Genomic DNA, 19,085 nt, shown 5'->3' with positions numbered 1-19,085 from the left:
CTATCCACAGAGTTTAAATGAGGAATATAAGTAATAATACAAGTAACTAAGGAATATAAGTAAATGAGGAATATAAGTTTAAAAAAAAAGTTGGTGATTGAATCTAATTAGATTACATTTTTTTTCAACCCGTTTTGATTAGGAAAAAAAAAAAATCTTGCCAAACACACACACACACCTTAGATTTATGAAGAGAAATTTATCTTTTTTTATTCAAATTCCCATTAAGATGATATTAATTTCTAAATCCCATTATTATGATTACTTAGTCTTCAAAGCAACAATAAAGGCTGTGTATATTCCTAATGATTGAAAAAATAAAAATTAAATTTTTGAATTGTTGAATAAGCTGATGAAGGTTAATATTTGATAGAGTTGGAGTTGAATGTTTTAGTTAGGTGCAATAAGTAAACATAGATAAACTGAAATAAAAGTGGTCTTGGAGAAACAGAATTTGATATGCTTGAAGATTGCATAACCAAAGGTTATAATAGAAGACAACTAATATATTAATATAATAAAATAGATCAATTGAGATATATATTCCAAATAAAATTTATGTTGGTTTTCCTGAAAGGTATAAAGCTTACGTACAGGTTATCATTTTACTAGATATGTTCCTTGTATGTATTAAAACTCATTTTAATTACATTTTATCATTAATTAAAACTAAAAACTGAAGCTATAGCTATATAAGTATTTTATATATAATAGTATTATTATAATAAATTTATTTTTTATTTTTTAATTAAAATTTTTATTAAATTTTATTTATTTTAAGGCCATTTTTCCCATTTTTGTTGCCCACGTTGTTATTTTTATTGTTGCCATTGCTGTTGTTGTTTCTGTATAGGAGAGAGAAATCTAGAGAGGAGAGGAAGGCAGAGGGGGTAGAGAAAGACACCTGCAGACCTCCTTCACCGCTTGTGAAGTGACCCCTGCCATTGGGGAGCAGGGAGCTCAAACCCGGATTCGTCCTTGCACTTGGTGTCATGTGTGCTTAACCCGCGCTACCTCCCACCCCCTATTACGTTTTATTTATTGGATAGAAATAGCCAGAGATCGAGAGGGGGAAATAGGGAGAGAGATAGAGAGACACCTGCAGACCTGTTTCACCACTCGTGAAACCCTGCCCCTGCAGGTGGAGACTAGGGGTTCCACTCTGGGTCCTTGTGCACTGTAATGTGTGCGCTTATCCAGGTGCGCCACTAACTGGCCCCTCATAATAAATTTATAATACAGATGCTATCATATGATTTTAAAATCAGACAACTGGGGCTCAGAAAGAGTACCATGAAGGCAGCAGGGGAGAATACTTATTAAGTGAAAGAACAAGCTGTCTAATCCTAATATTATTATTAATCAGAAGTCTTTTAATAAGTCCAGTGTTTTAGTTAATATTTGTTAAACTAGTGTAATCTATCAAGAAAGTATAAAATATAGAAAATCTAGGTAGGTAAAAAATAAAGACGTATCAAATTTTGGCATTCTAAACCAGTCATTCTAAAGAAGGACAGCCTTAATAAAAAACAAACTGGTGGAAACAGTACACCATGTCTAACTACTAAAGGTATTTCATCAACTTCCTATGAAGTGAAACTTGTTTAAATTTACCTTTGATACCCAAAAATAGAACACAGACTTGGCTGTCTAATTAATAAGTAAAAAACCACAAGTCTATAATGCGCATTTGTCCTTTGGCCCAAACTTTATTCAAATGGTGCTGCTAACAATACATGGAGAAATAAAACTATTTCATTGTAATTCGGCTGGAAAACAAAGTGTCATACACTTATGTTGACTTAGGTACTCTCAAATCTCCTAATTGTTCAATCAGACTTTTTTAAAAGCAGAATAGCCAAAGCGTAAAGAAAGTAAAATAAAAAAGGAAATGCGAGTGGGAGCTGTGGATTTGTAGTGCTGGCACCAAGCCCCAGCAAAAAAAAAAAAAAAAAAGACTTTCATTACTGAGACCTGAAAGTTCCAGTTTCTATCCCCTACACCACCATATGCCAGACCTGAGCAGTGCTCTGGTCTCATCTTTGTGTACCTTTCTCTCTGTATCTTTCACTCCTTAAAAATAATAAATAGGAAGTCGGGCGCTGTCGCAATGGGTTAAGCATATGTGGTATGAAGCACAGGACAGGGTAAGGATCCCGTTTCGAGCCCCGACTCCCCACCTGCAATGGAGTAACTTCACAAGAGGTGAAATATGTCTGCAGGTGTCTATCTTTCCCTCCCCCTCTCTATCTTCCCTTCCTCTCTCCATTTCTCTCTGTCACATCTGACAATGACGACATCAATAAAAACAATAATAACTACAACAATAAAACAATAAGGACGACAAAAGGGAAAATAAATAAATATAAAAAATTTTTAAAAATAATAAACTAAAACTTTTCCAAAAGCTAAGGGACAAAATAGTTCTTTTCCCTTTTTGTCTTTAAAATAATGCTTTATTTTACTTACAGCGTAAAACTAGATACTATTACTGTTTTATTAGGCTATACAGTATTAGCATTTTTATATTAAAACATCATTTTTCCATTATGAAAATGGAAAACAAGGTGCTGAGCAACTAAAAATTTCACTATTATATAGTAATTAGCTGTAGAGTCACAAAAATCATTGGATAGTTTTACCTTCTCAAATACTTCTATCATTTCTTAAACCTATAATCTAGAAGAAAGTGAATAATGTATTATTATTATATAGGAAATTTGTATCATAGTCAAAAGAAATAGTGTTCTATGTCACAGACATGAACTAGTACACACAGAATTCTACCATAAAAATTTTTGATAATAGCATAAACAGTCTCTTAGTGAATTTATCTATACTTATTTTTACAGGCAGTGTCTACAATATAGTTTTAATTATTTAAATATGCTATATTTACACTTGATTTTTTTTATAAATTCAAACAGTTATAATATTTTATTATATATATCAGTCATAAATACAAAATACCATCTGCTTAAATGACTTAATACCAGTTACAGAATCTGCAATGAGCTTGACCTCTCGCATTTTGACCTCTCACATTTGTAAACCTAACAAAGTTTGGATTGAAATTTTAGCAGCACAGTGCTTCTTTGATTTGAATTCTGACGTACTATTAATTTAATAAAGTCTAGAAATTTGCCTTCATGGGTGTACATTTTCATGGACAAAGATCTTCTGTATTCTCAGATATTACCTTATGCAAAAAAATCTCCTAAAAGGACCAGTTATATTGTTTAGAACATGTGATAAATATTAAAAAATCAGATCACTGAAATCTTTGTGACTTGAAAATATAAACTCATTCCAAAAAAATCTAATTTAATATAGAGACTTTTTGTTTAACTAAGGGGAGAGTGAAATACAGCTGCTGCTACTCTAAAGCCCGCCTCCGGAAGTCAACTCAGCTGTTTAAAATGATGAAGTTTTCTCCTTTGCGTCATTTTGGATGGAACTGGGAGTCATTATGTTAAATGAGATAAGCCAAAAAGAGAAGAACGAATACCAGATGATCTCATGTTTAAGCTGGATGTAATAATTAGGGACAAGGGGGAAGAATACAAAATGAAATGTAGACTGAACCTGGTGTATTACCTCAAAGCGAAGATCTTAAATTTGGAGCGGCAGGATCCAAATTTTAGGTTACTCGTCTATAGTTTGTTAATATTTTTTCTACTCCCATGAGGCCTTGAAAACTGAAATAAATTATGGAGTAAGAGATGCACCTCTTACTGTCAAGGTGCTTACAGTTAAGTTAGCAAACATACATACGCACACACATATGCAATCATGAGAGCCAGTAAGATCACACAGGAAGATAATGTTCAGTGAGCTTTATAGTCTAGAAAAGTTCTAATTCATATCAAAGAGAGTTTGGAAAAATAATTAGAAAAAAATAACTTTCCAGGACTTTCCCCGAGTATGTTAAAAAGTTTAAAGAGGTGCCTGTGATATATAGTAAATTTTAATGATTTGCCCACTATTTGCCTGTCTGTTGTAGATAAGAATACATCCATTTATTTTCTTTGAAAATTTAGAGCGATGTCTTCTTACTATTATTATTATTACTATTATTTTATTTCAATGAAACATATCATTTTTAAATTTTTCTTTATTGGATTAATGGTGTACAGTTGACAGTAAAATACAGTAGTTTGTACATGCATAACATTTCCACATAACAATACAACCCCACTAGGTCCTCCTCTGTCAAAAAGAGCAAAGAAAGAAAATAAATCTAAGACTTCTTTGTGCAGACCCTAAGCCCAGGGGTAACCCTGGTGTCAATTAAACTAATAAAAAAAGAAGTGTGGGTCAAGCAGTAGCACGGCTGGTTAAGTGCACATGGCGTGAAGCTCAAGGACCCGCTCAAGGATCCTGGTTCGAACCCCTGGCTCCCCACCTGCAAGGGGTTCATTTCACAAGCTATGAAGCAGGTCTGCAGGTGTCTATTTCTTCTCCCCCTCTCTGTCTTCCCCTCCTCTCTCCATTTCTCTGTCTTATCCAACAACAATGGCATCAATAACAACAATAATAATAACCACAACAACGATAAAAAACAAGGGCAACAAAAAGGGGGAAAAAAGTCTCCAGGATCAGTGGATTTGTGGTGCAGGCACCAAGCCCCAGCAATAACCCTGGAGGCAAATAAATAAATAAATGAATAATTAAATAAATAAAAGAAGTATAAATACTAAAGGAATTCTGTTTTGACTGCTTTGCAAATAAATCTATATCATTTATATACTTTAGAATAGTGTGGAAACACACCCCACAAAATATCCTGGAACTCTGTAGGTGTATATTTTCACTTTACAATGAAATAGCAAAAATTTTGACAAGGCTACTGGCTATCATGAAAAATATAAACAATCTAAAAAGATTTTTTTAAATCCCATTTTCTTCACACATTTTAAGTTTTCAGAAATTTATCTAGGTAAAACAAACTATCTATACTTGTTCAGCTAAACTGACACTGCAAGTAAATATATATATACTCAATTTCAGTGCATACCAATTTTACCAGGAAAGGAAACAGAACAAATTGAAGAAAATTTGAAAATTTTCATTTTGTTATTATATATTTGGGTAGGGGTTTCCTTTTCATTTTGGAAAGTTCTACTGGTATTTATGGTATTTGAGTTGGCAGTACAACATATAATTATCAGTAAATGTTTATAATTGTCACATTCAAAGTGATTTTACCTGTGGTAAAAGTATCTGACTGTCTAATTATGTCTTCTAGTTAATAGTTACTGAGTATTCAAACATTTAAATACATGCTATACTATGACAAGTTACTTTCTTTTGAGTTTTCTTTTATAAAATAGTTATGGTATAATTCAGATTTTTTTTTATTCTATGAGAATATGTGTACCATTTTATATATTTTAATTGTGGGGTATTAAAGTATATGTGCTGTTTTTTAATTGTTTACAGTTTGCCAAATAATTTTCTGTAATTAATATTCATATATTTAAAAGAGTTTGAGGAAATATGCTGTACCATTTTTTTGGATTAGTTATTGATTTGATTACCCCATGAACTTTGAATGTCTTTAAGTCCACCCCTATTATGGCTGAAGTTCTGTTAGTGTTTTTCTTTCTGGTCTTAATAGCTTTCAGTTGACCAAGTGGTCTCTCTAACCACTCTCTGTTAGGATGAATCTCATAGACGGTATTGTCTTGAGTATTATCACATATGCTTATTAGTTTCTTCTAGTACTGAAATATTCAAGGAATTATGGAAGTACATTAACTTTTTTAAAAAAATGTCAAGAATAAGACAAACCAGTTCAAGTTGACTTTTAAAGATCATTTAAAGTTATTTTATGGATTAAATGATTTAGTCTCTGTTATATTTCAACAAAGTATTTGTGTTAAGAGCTTTGACCAACATGAAGGAGGTGTGTTCTTAGTTTGCACGCCAGAGAAAACAACAGTCAGTTGCTTTCAAAATCCATCAACACATGCAGTTATGCTTTTTCTGGGTAGCTACAGTCTCTAGCCAATAATGATGGAAGAACCAGGGTCTGATCATCTGTGTAAAGTGGAACTCACATAGGCAATCTTCATGTCAGAACTCCTCTTTGGAATGGTCAGATGGACTCATATTTGTAATACACACAATAATCATTTCTTCTTCTTCTTTCTTTCTCTTTCTTTCTTTCTTCTTCTTCTTCTTCTTCTTCTCCTTCTCCTTCTCCTTCTCCTTCTCCTTCTCCTTCTCCTTCTCCTTCTCCTTCTTCTTCTTCTTCTTCTTCTTCTTCTTCTTCTTCTTCTTCTACTCCTTCTCTTTCTCCTTCTCCTTCTCCTTCTTCTCCTTCTTCTTCTCCTTCTCCTTCTTCTTCTCCTTCTATTTCTCCTCTTTCTCCTTCTCCTCCTCCTCTTTCTTCCAGAGGTCAGACCTGCATTATAGAATAACTGTTTTCTCCAATTTTCTTGTCAATTTCTCTTTCACAACATTACTCCCAATAATCATTTCTATTTCCAGCTATATCTTGCCATCTGCTTTCAGAAAAACCTATTTAACACAATCGTAATGATTAATAGTCTCTCAGTCATAACAGCATCTACATCATCCCAGAAGCTTAAAAGTAAACGATTTGTAAGAAGCCTCTCAAATTTTAATTTGCTTGAAACTGAGAGTTTAGGGGAAAGCAGAAGTCTGCTGAGAGGACATTGGGTGGTAGGAGACCTTTACTAAAACTTATCCAGAGAGATAAAATTTTGTGCTCATCTGATGATAGCTGTCTTAGTATACTGCTATTTTCTTTTAAAAAATTTTTATTATCTTTATTTTATTTGATAGAGACAGCCAGAAATCAAGAGAGAAGGGGGTGATAGAGAGGGAGAGACAGAGAGACACCTGCAACACTGCTTCACCACTTGCAAAGCTTTCCCCCTGCAGTGGGGACCACGGTCTCGAACATGGGTCCTTGTTCACTGTGATGTGTGTGCTCAACCAGGTGCACCACCACCTGCCCCCATATTGCTATTTTCTTATTGAACATTATAAAATGAAACAAGAAGAGTGGAGGGGAAAACTAATGGTTCTGCAAAAAGTCTAATGCCTGAGACTCCAAGGTTTAATCCCCAGCACCACCACAAGCCACAGCTGACTAGTGCTCTCATTAAAACAAACAAGACATAAATAAATAAATAAATAAATAAATAAATAAATACAGAAAGAAAACAAAATAACCCAGAAAGAGCAATCGTTAGTTTGTAAAGTAGAAGGAACCAGTAATGTGTGAATCTGAAGTATACCCTGCAAATTAGTTGTTGACAAGGTAAAATTAATATGTTGAGTGCAACTAGTTCAGGGAGGAGAAAGGCATTGTGGCACAAAAAGAGACATAATTAGTTCATGATCCCAGATGTACAACTTACAAATTAGTTTCTTATGTTGCCCACACAATTTGGATCTACAGGAGTAAGTGAACTAAGTGGGGAAATGTTCATTAGCATTACTAAAATATTAATATCAAATTCTAAAAGAAGAGATCTATCCAAAGGATGCACATTTACTATTAAGAGAACTGTTATTTTTATTTTTACAGTTAGTAGAAAATTAAAGTGTCTAGAGATATCTTGTGTTCAGTTCCAGACCACTGCAATAAACTAAATATTAGAATAAAGGAAGGCACATGAATTTTTGTCTCCTCAGTGCAGATAAAAGTTATATTAACATTAAACCAAGGTTTACTTAATGTGTAGCAGCATATATCTCAAAATGAGCACACATTTATTAAATGTAAACATAGGGGCAAAATTAATATATTCTGTTGACAAACTGTTGCCAATAGACTTTATGGATCCAGGACTATCACAGATTTTGGTTTGTAAAATATGCAATATGTGTGACTCACAGAATCAAAATAAAGCAAAATAAAACAAGGTATGCCTATATAGCAATATAGTCACTCTGGGAGAACCAAATCATTTGTTTTTATTTTACTTATGAAAAGGAAACACTAACAAAACCATAGGATAAGAGGAGTACAACTCCACACAGTTCCCACCACCAGAACTCCGCATCTCATCCCATTCCTTGTTAGCCTTCCTATTCTTTAACCCTCTGGGAGTATGGGATTGGGTCATTACTGGGTGCAGAAGGTAGAAGGTCTGGCTTCTATAATTGCTGCTCCGCTGAAAATGGGTGTCAACAGGTCGATCTATACTCCCAGCCTGCCTCTTCATTTCCCTAGTGGGGCAGGGTTCTGGGGAAGCAGGACTCCAATACACATTGGTGGGATTGTCTGTCCAGGGAAGTCTGGTCAGCATCATGCTGGCATCTGGAACCTAGTGGCTGAAAAGAGAGTTAACATATAAAGCCAAACAAATTGTTGACTAATCATGAGCCTAAAGACTGGAATAGTGCAGATGAAGAGTTGGAGGGGCATCTCCATTCTGTAGATAGCTAGTAGGCATATTTTAGCTATATTCCAAAGGGCCTGTGGCTATACTAGGTTTTTTTTTTCTTTTCTTTTTGTCCCCTGAGCCTGAAATCTGATATGCAGATGGTTCCAAGTTGTTTTCTGTGGAGATGATTCCATGGCTGCATAAAGGACCAGAAAGCTGGATCAGGGAAGAGAGTAGCTCCCAAATATGGGAAAGGTATATAAATGTTGTTGACAGCCCCATCAATTTGATGTGATCTGGGGCCCATATAGCTTTGAAGCCTATGTGACCCTATAGATCTGAACTCACATTCTATGGTCATGAGTAGGCACATTCCAAGCTGCCCCAGTATCAGGTGTATCAGTATCATCTTCCTCAGGTGTATCATAGAGTATGCTGTCCAGCCTCCCTTCAGAGGATGAAACATTCTCTACTGTTGTTGCACCAAGTTGAGGGTAGGGACCTATGGGGGTCCACAAAGGGGTCTATTGTGTTGTTCCTGACAGAGATGACCAGTAAGAACAGAGAGAAGATTTATTTGAGGTCTAGGCCCATCATGTCTGTTTGAGAATCTCAGGACTCCCTGAATAGGGCCCAGCTGATGGGGTGGCGTGATTGTGACTAAAGAGTCATCATTAAAGTATGTGACTAAAGAGTCATCATAAAAAACTGCAGCAAAGGTGGGTGCGAGGAATAACATCTTTGCAAGACTGGCCAGCTCCTCATGGGGCGCGAGCGCTTCCACACCACGATCATCATCTCTGGCATTATGCTATTCCACTGCAGAATACTGTGCCCCAGTATGGTTCCGTATCCCCCATGTCCACTTGGTCGATTCCAAATTATATTCCTCCATGAGGATAATTTCTGGAACCATCGTTCCACCCTGGTTCCATGGCTACCAGTTCTTAGCAACATCGCCCCGACAGATATTCGTCGGGATGCGGCATCATCTAAGTTCATTTCCCACGTCTACACTCGACCGGACCTGCCAATATACGCGGATATCTTCGCCCACCCTGTCCAACGCTTGACGTCTCGTCACCCAATCTGGTCCCCTACGCCTACACTAAACTTCTCTGTTCCAGTCTCTTGGAAACAGAGCTGGCAGTCAGCTGAGGTAAAGAACAAACACCTCATCACAGACCCCTGCAAGTGTCAACCCGGCTTTGACCTAGCACGTTATGATTGGGCCCTCCTCAATCGCTATCGAACAGGCCATGGCCGGTGCGCCACTATGTTCCATCGCTGGGAAGCCAGAGATGACCCGAACTGCCCCTGCAGCTACAGACAGACTATGACCCACATAGTCAACGACTGCCACCTCTCCAGATTCAAAGGAGGTCTCGAAACTACATCAGGCTCAACCTGATGCTGTTGACTGACTACGGAAGAAGGGCAAATGCTAGAAGAAGAAGAATTAAAGTATGCCAGTCTCTTGCTTTTATTCAGCTTTTACAGTCCTTGCTTTGATAAGGTTAGCTTTGGAGTGACTGAGGGAAGTATAATAAGAAGTATGTGAGGAGAGTATCTAAGTCTAAGTAGACACTATTTCATGATGCACTTTATACTGACTCACTGCAGAGTATTGTGTACTTTTGCTTTCAGGTATATATTTTGCCCTAATGTATGGATGCATGTGAACATATGCCTGATCTCCTGGGACCTAGCATATATAGATATCTAGCTTTTGGGACTTTGTTAGGAAGTGAAACACCTGGAATGGAATTAAAGAATACTATGAAAAGAAAGTTCTCAACGGAGTAATGAGGCTGAAGGGTTGATATTCCATGCCTGATGTTTCTGGACACAGTCTGAAGTGAAACATGCTGAGGTGCTACTTGTTGCATTGATTTTGGGATCTGCAGATGCAATATTATTTGATATAAATTGAGAGAAGCACATAGGAAAGTGATCCCCACTCTAGAGTTTCCAGGACTAGGGGAAATATAGGCTCTATAGAGGAAGCAGGAGGTTCCTGCTGTTTTAGGGTTTAAGAAGACAATAGTTATTGTTATAATCACATTATTTGGTAATTGGGTTAACTTTGAAAAATCCCTTTGTTAGGATTTGCTGTATAATATACAACAACACCATAATTTATGTCATTTGATATTATTTGTATATAGCTGTGCCGCAGGTTGCTTCTGTTCTCCCTGGACTAATCTTTTAAGAGATTCAACATATCAAAGACTCAGCCTATGGTCTGTGCATTAAAAAGCTTGAGACATTCAATCAATTTTCCTCCTCTCATATTAATTAAGTAGTGATTTATGTGACTACAAATTAATAGGTGTGTACATAAGCACCATTCCCACCACCAAAATATTGTGTCCCATCCCACGCCCCCCACCCTACCCCACCCCACCGATGACCCACTAAACTGAATATCCACCCTCTCCCTCAACCCAGGATTTTTACTTTGGTGCCCTACTCCAAATTCAGTCAAATTCTGCTTTGAGTTCCCTTTCTGTTCTTCTTTTTCAACTTCTGTTTAACCACATTATTTTTTTATGTGGGGCATTCTAAGTAATCCAGTATAATAATTTGTGAGATCCAGTAAAAAATGAAAATGTTAACTATTGTAAAAATGTATTAAAGTTTAAATAAGGTTGCAAAATATTAATTAAATAAGATAAGTGCAATCTAAGCACATTGCTATGTGTGAAAGTATCAGTCCCATTCCCATGAAGCTATATGTGCTCCTTTTTGACAAATGATTTCCACACTCTCTAGGACAGTGGTTTCCAATCCACCTTAACCCAGCATCTCTTCCATATGACTATTTATAAATGAAATCACAGATAAAAATGACTTCAGGTATCTCTCCAGCTAAGTGATTTCATTTTTTATATAATTAATTACTTGGGTGGGATGGGACACAGTCTTTTGGTGGTGGGAATGGTGTTTATGTACACTCCTAGTAAAGTGTAGTCATATAAATCACTAGTTAATTAATATGAAAGGGGAAAAATTAATTGTGTGTCTCAACGTTTTTAAAACACAGACTGAGTCTTTTTAATATATAGGCTGTGTATTTAATATGCAGACTCTCTCAAAAGCCTAGACCAAGTAGATCAGAAGCAACCAGTGGCACAGCTATATAAGATACGAGGTACTATACAGTAAACCCTAACAAAAGGGCTTTTCAAAGTTAACCCAATTACCAAATAATGTGATGATAACATTAACTATCCATTGTCTTTTTGAACCCTAAGACAGCAGGAACCTCACATCTCCACTATAGAGCCTATATTTCTCCCAGTCCTGGAACCTTAGGATAGGACCCACTTTCCTGCATGCCTCTCCCAATCCATATCAAATAATATTGCATCCGCCGATCACAACCTAATCAACGCAATGATTGCCACCTCAACATGCTTCAGCTCAGACTATGTCCAGGGACTTCAGGTGTGGAATGACAACCCTTCAGCTTCACTACTCGGGTGAAACCTTTCCTTTCATAGCATTCTCTAATTCCATCCCAGGTGGTTCACTTTCTAACAAAGTCCCAAAACCTAGATATAGACCAGGTTCTGTGAGAGACAGCATATGTTCACATGTATCCATAAACTAGTGCAAAATATATACCTGAAAGCAGAAGTACACTAGAGTTTTCAGTCAGTACCCCCCACTATTCCAACTTTGGGTCCATGATTGCTCAACAATTTGTTTGGCTTTGTATGTTAACTCTCTTTTCAGGCACCAGGTTCCAGATGCCATCAGGATGCCAGCCAGGCTTCCCTGGACTGAAGACCCCACCAATGTGTCTTGAAGCTCTGCTTCCCCAGAGACCCACCCTACTAGGGAAAGAGAGAGGCAGACTGGGAGTATGGACTGACCAGTCAACGCCCATGTTCAGCGGGGAAACAATTACAGAAGCCAGACCTTCCACCTTCTACAACCCACAATGACCCTGGGTCCATGCTCCCAGAGGGATAGAGAATGGGAAAGCTATCAGGGGAGGGGGTGGGTTATGGAGATTGGGTGGTGGGAATTGTGTGGAGTTGTACCCCTCCTACCCTATGGTTTTGTTAATTTATCCTTTCTTAAATAAAAAGTAAATTAAAAAATAATTAATTACTTTTAGAGAGAGAGAAATTGAGAAGGAAGGGGAACATGGAGGAGAGAAAGAGAGAGAGAGGTAGAGAGAGACAGAGAGAGAGAGAGAGAGAGAGAGAGAAATGAAATATACAATGCTACTTCATCATTCATGAAGCTTGGACTCTGTTGATGGGGACCAGGGTTTGAACTCAAACCCTTGAATATTGTAGCATGTTATATCTACTGCCACCCAGCTCTATAACTTCACTGTTTACAAAGGACATTAGTGTAGCTGTACTTTGTCTTGCTACGCTTCCTGCACTTTACAGATTTATGTTTTTTAAAAATTCTTCAGCAATTTTTTCCAACTGCAGGTACGCATGTCATATCTCTGTGTCAAATGTGACTAAGATATATACATTTTTTGGAAGGCTAAATGCTATTTCACATTAGTTGGTTACAAAATAGCATAAACATAACTTTTATATGCACTGGGAAACCATAGAAGTAAATCATGACTTATTTTATTTCCATAGTCTAGAACTTACTCTTCAGTATTCCCTATTTCTGTTAACTAAAGAAATGTAAATGTTTTTTAATTTAATTAAAAAGTCAAAAATAAAAAATAATGTTTTGTAGAAGTCATTTTAGAGGAGAGGCTGCATTCACTCAGAGAAGCAAGAATGGTACTTGTAAGGTCTCTCCCAAGAAACTATATAAGCTCTACGTTTATAATTTCTTTTCTGTTTTTACTACAAGCTAGTGATATTTTAAGATTCATGTGTAATTTGGTAGGGCTATTTTTTTGGAGTTTGACAATATATATTTTTTCATATAAACAAAACATTGTTTCTTGCCCTACTCACACTTTTCCTCCTTTAATCTGTTCCTCTCACTTTTCCTTTCTCCTTCTTCTTCTCTTCCTCCTATTCTTCCTCTTCCTTCTTCTGCTCCTCCTACTGTTCCTCCTCCTTCTATCTTCTTCCTTCTCCTCACACTCCTCTTCTTCTTTGTTTTTCATCTTCTTTTTGACACAAGGTTATCACTGGGAGGGGTTGGTGTCTGTATGGTTTTATCATTTCTCATGGCTGTTTGATTGTCTTTGATAAGGGCTAAAAAAGATGAATATAGAAAGGGAGAGAAACAGAGATAAGAGACACCTATGATCCACTGCTAGTAAAGCTTTCCCACTGCAGGTGGGGACCAACATGTTGAACCCAGATCCGTGTGTATGGTAGCATATGTTCTCTACTGGGTGAACTCCAACATAGCCCCTAAAATTTTATTCTTTAAAACATTTTGACTTACAAAATTATTCATACAAACTCTCTACTTTGAGGTAGTAGAAGAAACCTGCATCTACTCTACTGCATAATTCCAAAACAATTTCCATAATACTTCAACTGAAATATAAAAAAAATAAGAAAGAAGTGAACTTAGAATAAACATATATATTTAAATGATACATGCTTGCTTACAGATAAACCAGCTTATACAATGAAGTAATGTGACATTTGCACTCATTTATGTATGTAAATAGGTTTATAATAATGGGAAAGAAAGTTATGCTGTAGCAAAGATTTAGATAATCAAGAAAGCTGTTTTTTGAGTGGAGGAATTTTTAAATAAACACAAATGATGGGACAAGGCATTGGAATCAGATTAAGTGCACATATTACAGTGCACAAGGACCCAGGTTTAAGCCCCTGTTCCCTACCTGCAGGGAGAAAGCTTCACAAGTGATGAAGCAGGGCTGCAGGTATCTCGCTGTCTCTTTCCCTCTTTATTTCCCCTTCCCCTCTAAATTTCTCTCTGTCTCTACTCAATAATAAATAAATTAAAAACAAGTGACAAATTAAAACAATATAATTATGCTCAGAAGATAAAACAGTTATGATAGTTGAAATAGTAATATCACATCATTGCAAATTGTTAAAACTAGAGAAACAGTACAATAGAAGGTATTCTCAAGAACAAGAAATAAATTGCCCATAAAATAATTTATAATATGACTTTGGTCAAGTGGATTATCATATTAATATTCTTATATATGCCTTTTCTCAGAGCATACATTTTATCACTAGTGCCTAAAAGTAAATATTCTTAGTCCCTTACATTTTATAGATTGAATTAAAAAAATAAATGGATTGTAAACATTATGAAAATATAGTATATATATGGCACGCTTCCACAAGTAATTTCACAGTATTAGGGAGAAACTGCAGATAACACAAACATAAATTTGATTTAAATATAGACTATTTTCAACATAGATTTATTACCATGTAGTTCAAACAATATTATACATTGATAATAAACATTTGTAAAATGACCTTTATTAAAATTAGTGAGATCACTGAATTCAGTTTTCATTTAATTTAATAACAATAACTCTCTTAAGTCTGAAAAAAACAATTCTTCCAATCTCCTGGGACATTCATTTGCAATAGGTTTTTCTACTTTTACAATGGCAATCTTACTATATTGCATTATTTCTTTTACTCAGAGAGAACATTATGCTTTGGATTTGTGCCTTAAATGAAGGTAACTTACAAGATAAAGAACTACTGATAACAGATAACTGAACTGCCATCAAGATAAGATTCTTTATATCCATTTTAAATATTGTAAGTTTATACAACTTAAATTGGAAAGTCACAGAAATTATAATCTGAGGGCCGGGCAGTAGCCCAGCAAGTTAAGTGGACATAGTGCAAATTGCAAGGACCGGTGCAAGGATCCTGGTTTGAGCCCCTAGCTCCCCACCTGCGGGGGAGGAGGTTGCTTCACAAGCAGTGAAGCAGTTCTGCAGATGTCTTTCTCTCTCCATCTCTGTCTTCCCCTCCTCTCTCGATTTCTTTCTGTCCTATACAACAACAATAACAAGGGCAAAAAAATGGAAAGTAATGATCTCCAGGAGCAGCAGATTCATAGTGCAGGCACCAAATCCAAGCAATGGCCCTGGAGGTAAAAGAAATTATAATCTTATAATGTCAACATGTCCGTTCATAAAAATCAGTATGCTTCTTTCTGCTTCATGATCACATGAGTGGGAGAGAAACAAATTTCAGGCAATAATTAGTTTATGAGGAGGAGTTGAAAATATGCCCAACAACTAATGGGCCCTCGATGAGTTCTACTAGTACATGAACTAAAAACAAAACAAACAACAACAACAAAGTAATTGTCTCCAGATACTTGTTTAAAAATTAGATTAGTACAATCATAAAAAGACATAAAGAAAAAGGTCATCAATTTTTCAGAGAGAATTGAATTAAAAATAGCAGTTAATAGTTTAGTTGGTAGAATTAGAATCAAAACATACAAAGTAACAATAGTAAAACTAGCACAGTTATATACAGTGCATGTAAATCTATATTCTGAAGTTAAGACAGATGAGTATAATATTACCACTCAAAACCAAAAGAATTGATAATTCTGAGATGACATCTGGATCTTATGAGAAAAAAAAGAGTGATAATTAAATGAATTGTCAATGTCTGCCATAGGGGTTGATAGGGATCAATAATAGTAGCATGATATATTTCTGTTATTCCTAATTTTAAAAATACAGGATATGTAAAACTTGGTTGAACAGTAAATAACATATGCAGAACTCATAAACTAAAAATACAGTCAAAAACACAAACAACCACAGGGCCAGAATGATTTTATTTAAGCACATGGCAATGAAATTTAACAATTTGACTCACAAATAAAAACCTTTCCTTTTCTTAAAAAATATAATTCCACAGTACATTTCAATTATTTTATTGTTGGCAGAAAAATAGTGGCAGGGAAATATTATTACAGTTTAACTATTTTAGTTCATACTTTGGATTTGAACAAAATAATAAAATGTCTGTAAAAACATCCTTTGCAAAATAGTGGTTTGTTGGTATGTGTATACTGGAAAACTGAAGACTATTTAGTGACCTTCAAATATTGTAGGGTATAGGATTACAATAATTTCTATAGTTATGGTGAAAGTTAAGCGATACAGGTAAAAATATGTTAGTATCAATATGGGAATATTTGACACATTGACTGGAAAAATTCTATAGGTATTAGTGAATATTTATGAATATAGCAGAATGGTTCTTGGCCAATAACATGAACTTCCTTGGAAGAAGTGAGGTCTGCACCACATTCAACAGATCATGTGACTTCTTTAAGGGAATTATTCTAGATAACTTCCAAGTCTAAAATTTAACCATTTTAAATATCTATAAGAGACTTCTGGTAGGTATGGTCATGTAGTATCAGTGGACACAAAGTTACTCCCCCAAAACAATAGGGATTTACTTAGCCACAAGGATTGAAGAAAATCGTGAAGCCACAGGTGGGTGCACTTCAAGGAAAAGAGGATCTTGGAAACACTGAAAGATAGTTGAAGCCACAAGAAAGACGTTTGGCAGTTGCACAACTTTGAGTCACAGGGCAGAACTCCTGTGTGTGGCCAGAGAAGGAAGAGAAAAGCAGGACACTCTTCTGAATCAAAGGCTGTGATCCCATTTGGGCTGATATGGGATGCTATAATCCAGAATAAAGTCTGAAACAAGGCAATAGAACCCACACCTGTGAAGATTAAATCTTCATGTGCTCCCTTCCCTGAAGAAGATAAGAAGGCTCTGAACTCCAGCTCCATCAGCACCCGGAGAAATAGGAGGAAAAGGAGAGGGACATATGGAGGTAGTAATGGTGTCATGACTGGCTTGGAGAGTGAGAGAGGATTGTATAACTGGAGACAGACAGCTATAGAAATGATGGTTGGCTCCTATCTACAGCCTTGTATGAACTGTAGTATCTTGCAGTAGGGAGACTGAAGGTTCAAAACTGTTGATGGGAATGGTGTGGAATTATATACCCCTGTTGACATGTAATTTTGTAAATCAATATTATATCACTAAAAAATAACACAAAAAAGACAAGATGCCACCTCTGGCTAAACAATAGAGACCACATTTAAGCAGAGCACGGATCACAATGTCAGAGTTGGAGTTATTATAAAGTCAATTCAAGATTCCAACTCTACATATACAGATCTATGATCTCAAAGAACACTTCACCAGAGAACAACAAGATTCACAAAGAAAACTTAGAATGGAAATACATGAAATAAAGGAGAGTTCCAAGGAAGTTAGGACTTACTTTAGAGGCCTTGTAAATAGAAAAATTCAGTTAGAGGACACAATGGTAGGGCAAGGAGATAAATCCATCATACTTTCTGAGTGCAAGGCTATTAGAGAGGAAAGATTCATAAAAAATGAAGCAATTCTGGGTGAAATAGCAGACTCCATCAGAAAAAAAAACTTAAGAAATATTGGAATTCCTGAAGATGAAGAGAAGAGAGGAACAAGATATTCAAATAATGTAGAAAAAAAGGTACAGGAACAGCTGTTTTTTGGTCAAATATAATAGACATTCAGGAAAAGAAAGTAGTCAGAAACAGAGAAGAACACTACAAATTGGTCAAAGGATCAATCCAACAATAATATAAAACCATATTTAATATATATACTCCAAACACAGGTGCACCCAAATATATAAAAAAGTATTTATTGAACTCAAGAAAGACATTAATAGCAATATAATAGTAATAGTAGGAAATACTGATGCACCACTTACAGTAAGAGATCATCCAGACAAAACCTGACAAGGAAATAGCAGTTCTAAATAAAACTCACAGAGATCAACTTAACAGATTTATACAGAATTTTCCATCCCCCAAAACAGAATGTACATTTACCATTTACCAATCCGTAAAGTGTTACCATGAAGTTGCAGCCACAGGGTGAAAAAAAGGGATGTAATTTTCTGTTTTGCATCGAGTTTCCATACAGTCACCAAGATGTTCTATGAACTGCCCCTACGTAGAATCAGTGCCAAAAACAGTTAAACAGAGCATAACATGACATATAAGCCATGCCAGACTGATTTGCTTCTGACTCTGTAACTTGGAATGCATGCAACCAACACCCATTGAATCAGTTAAATGACTCAATATAAGCTGACATCTGACACATTCTTTCTATTTTCTGTCAGGTTCAGGTGTTCAGCGTTATCAAGTAGTCATTATAGACTGATTTGAATCATAAGTTAAGTCGAGTTTTTCTTCGGGCTGCAGAAATCATGATTTTCAGAATAATCTTTCAAGTGTTCTACATGTTTATGTGAGTGAGGGAATCAATAGGCCAGGTATATGGATCTACGACAACCTAAGGTCATACATCAAATCATACCAGCAAATATTTCTTATGGGAAGAGGAAACCAAGGATCTTACTTTGGAAGGTCAATGTACATTTATGTTTATAATAGTTTTATACCCTCTGCAATATAAAATTCTGTGGTTTTGTTTAATGAATAAAATGCTTGTCTTTGAATCCCTATTGCTCATCATCATTGTTCCTCTTGGACTTCTGTTAAGCACTGTTGTGCTGTTAGACATTCTCTGACATTTTTCCCTCTTATTAGACCACAGGGTTAATATAAAGGACCACTGTTGCATTTCCAAGGATGGAACCCTCAGAGGTTCCTCTTGTTTAGGTCCTCTCAAACATCTCTAGGGAAGGAGAACGTCTGTTTTATGTAGTTTCAGCTGAGTTAATGTACAGCCAACTCACTAATCATTAGGG

General features: G+C 35.9%; 1 long non-coding RNA gene across 1 annotated transcript in view; it reads right to left on the bottom strand.

The window, feature by feature from the left end:
• LOC132536471 (uncharacterized) overlaps nt 1–18,318 on the bottom strand; it is a 45,171-nt gene extending 26,853 nt beyond the window's left edge. The window contains exon 1 of the long non-coding RNA XR_009548033.1: nt 18,199–18,318. This is a non-coding gene — a long non-coding RNA (uncharacterized LOC132536471). The remainder of the gene's footprint in view (nt 1–18,198) is intronic.
• Nucleotides 18,319–19,085: the final 767 nt, after the last annotated feature.

The sequence above is a fragment of the Erinaceus europaeus genome, unplaced genomic scaffold, assembly GCF_950295315.1.
Source record: "Erinaceus europaeus unplaced genomic scaffold, mEriEur2.1 scaffold_436, whole genome shotgun sequence".
NCBI classification, from domain to species: Eukaryota; Metazoa; Chordata; class Mammalia; order Eulipotyphla; family Erinaceidae; genus Erinaceus; species Erinaceus europaeus.
The sequence above is the reverse complement of the archived record's forward strand: the minus strand, read 5'-3'. Positions and strand labels throughout refer to the sequence as shown.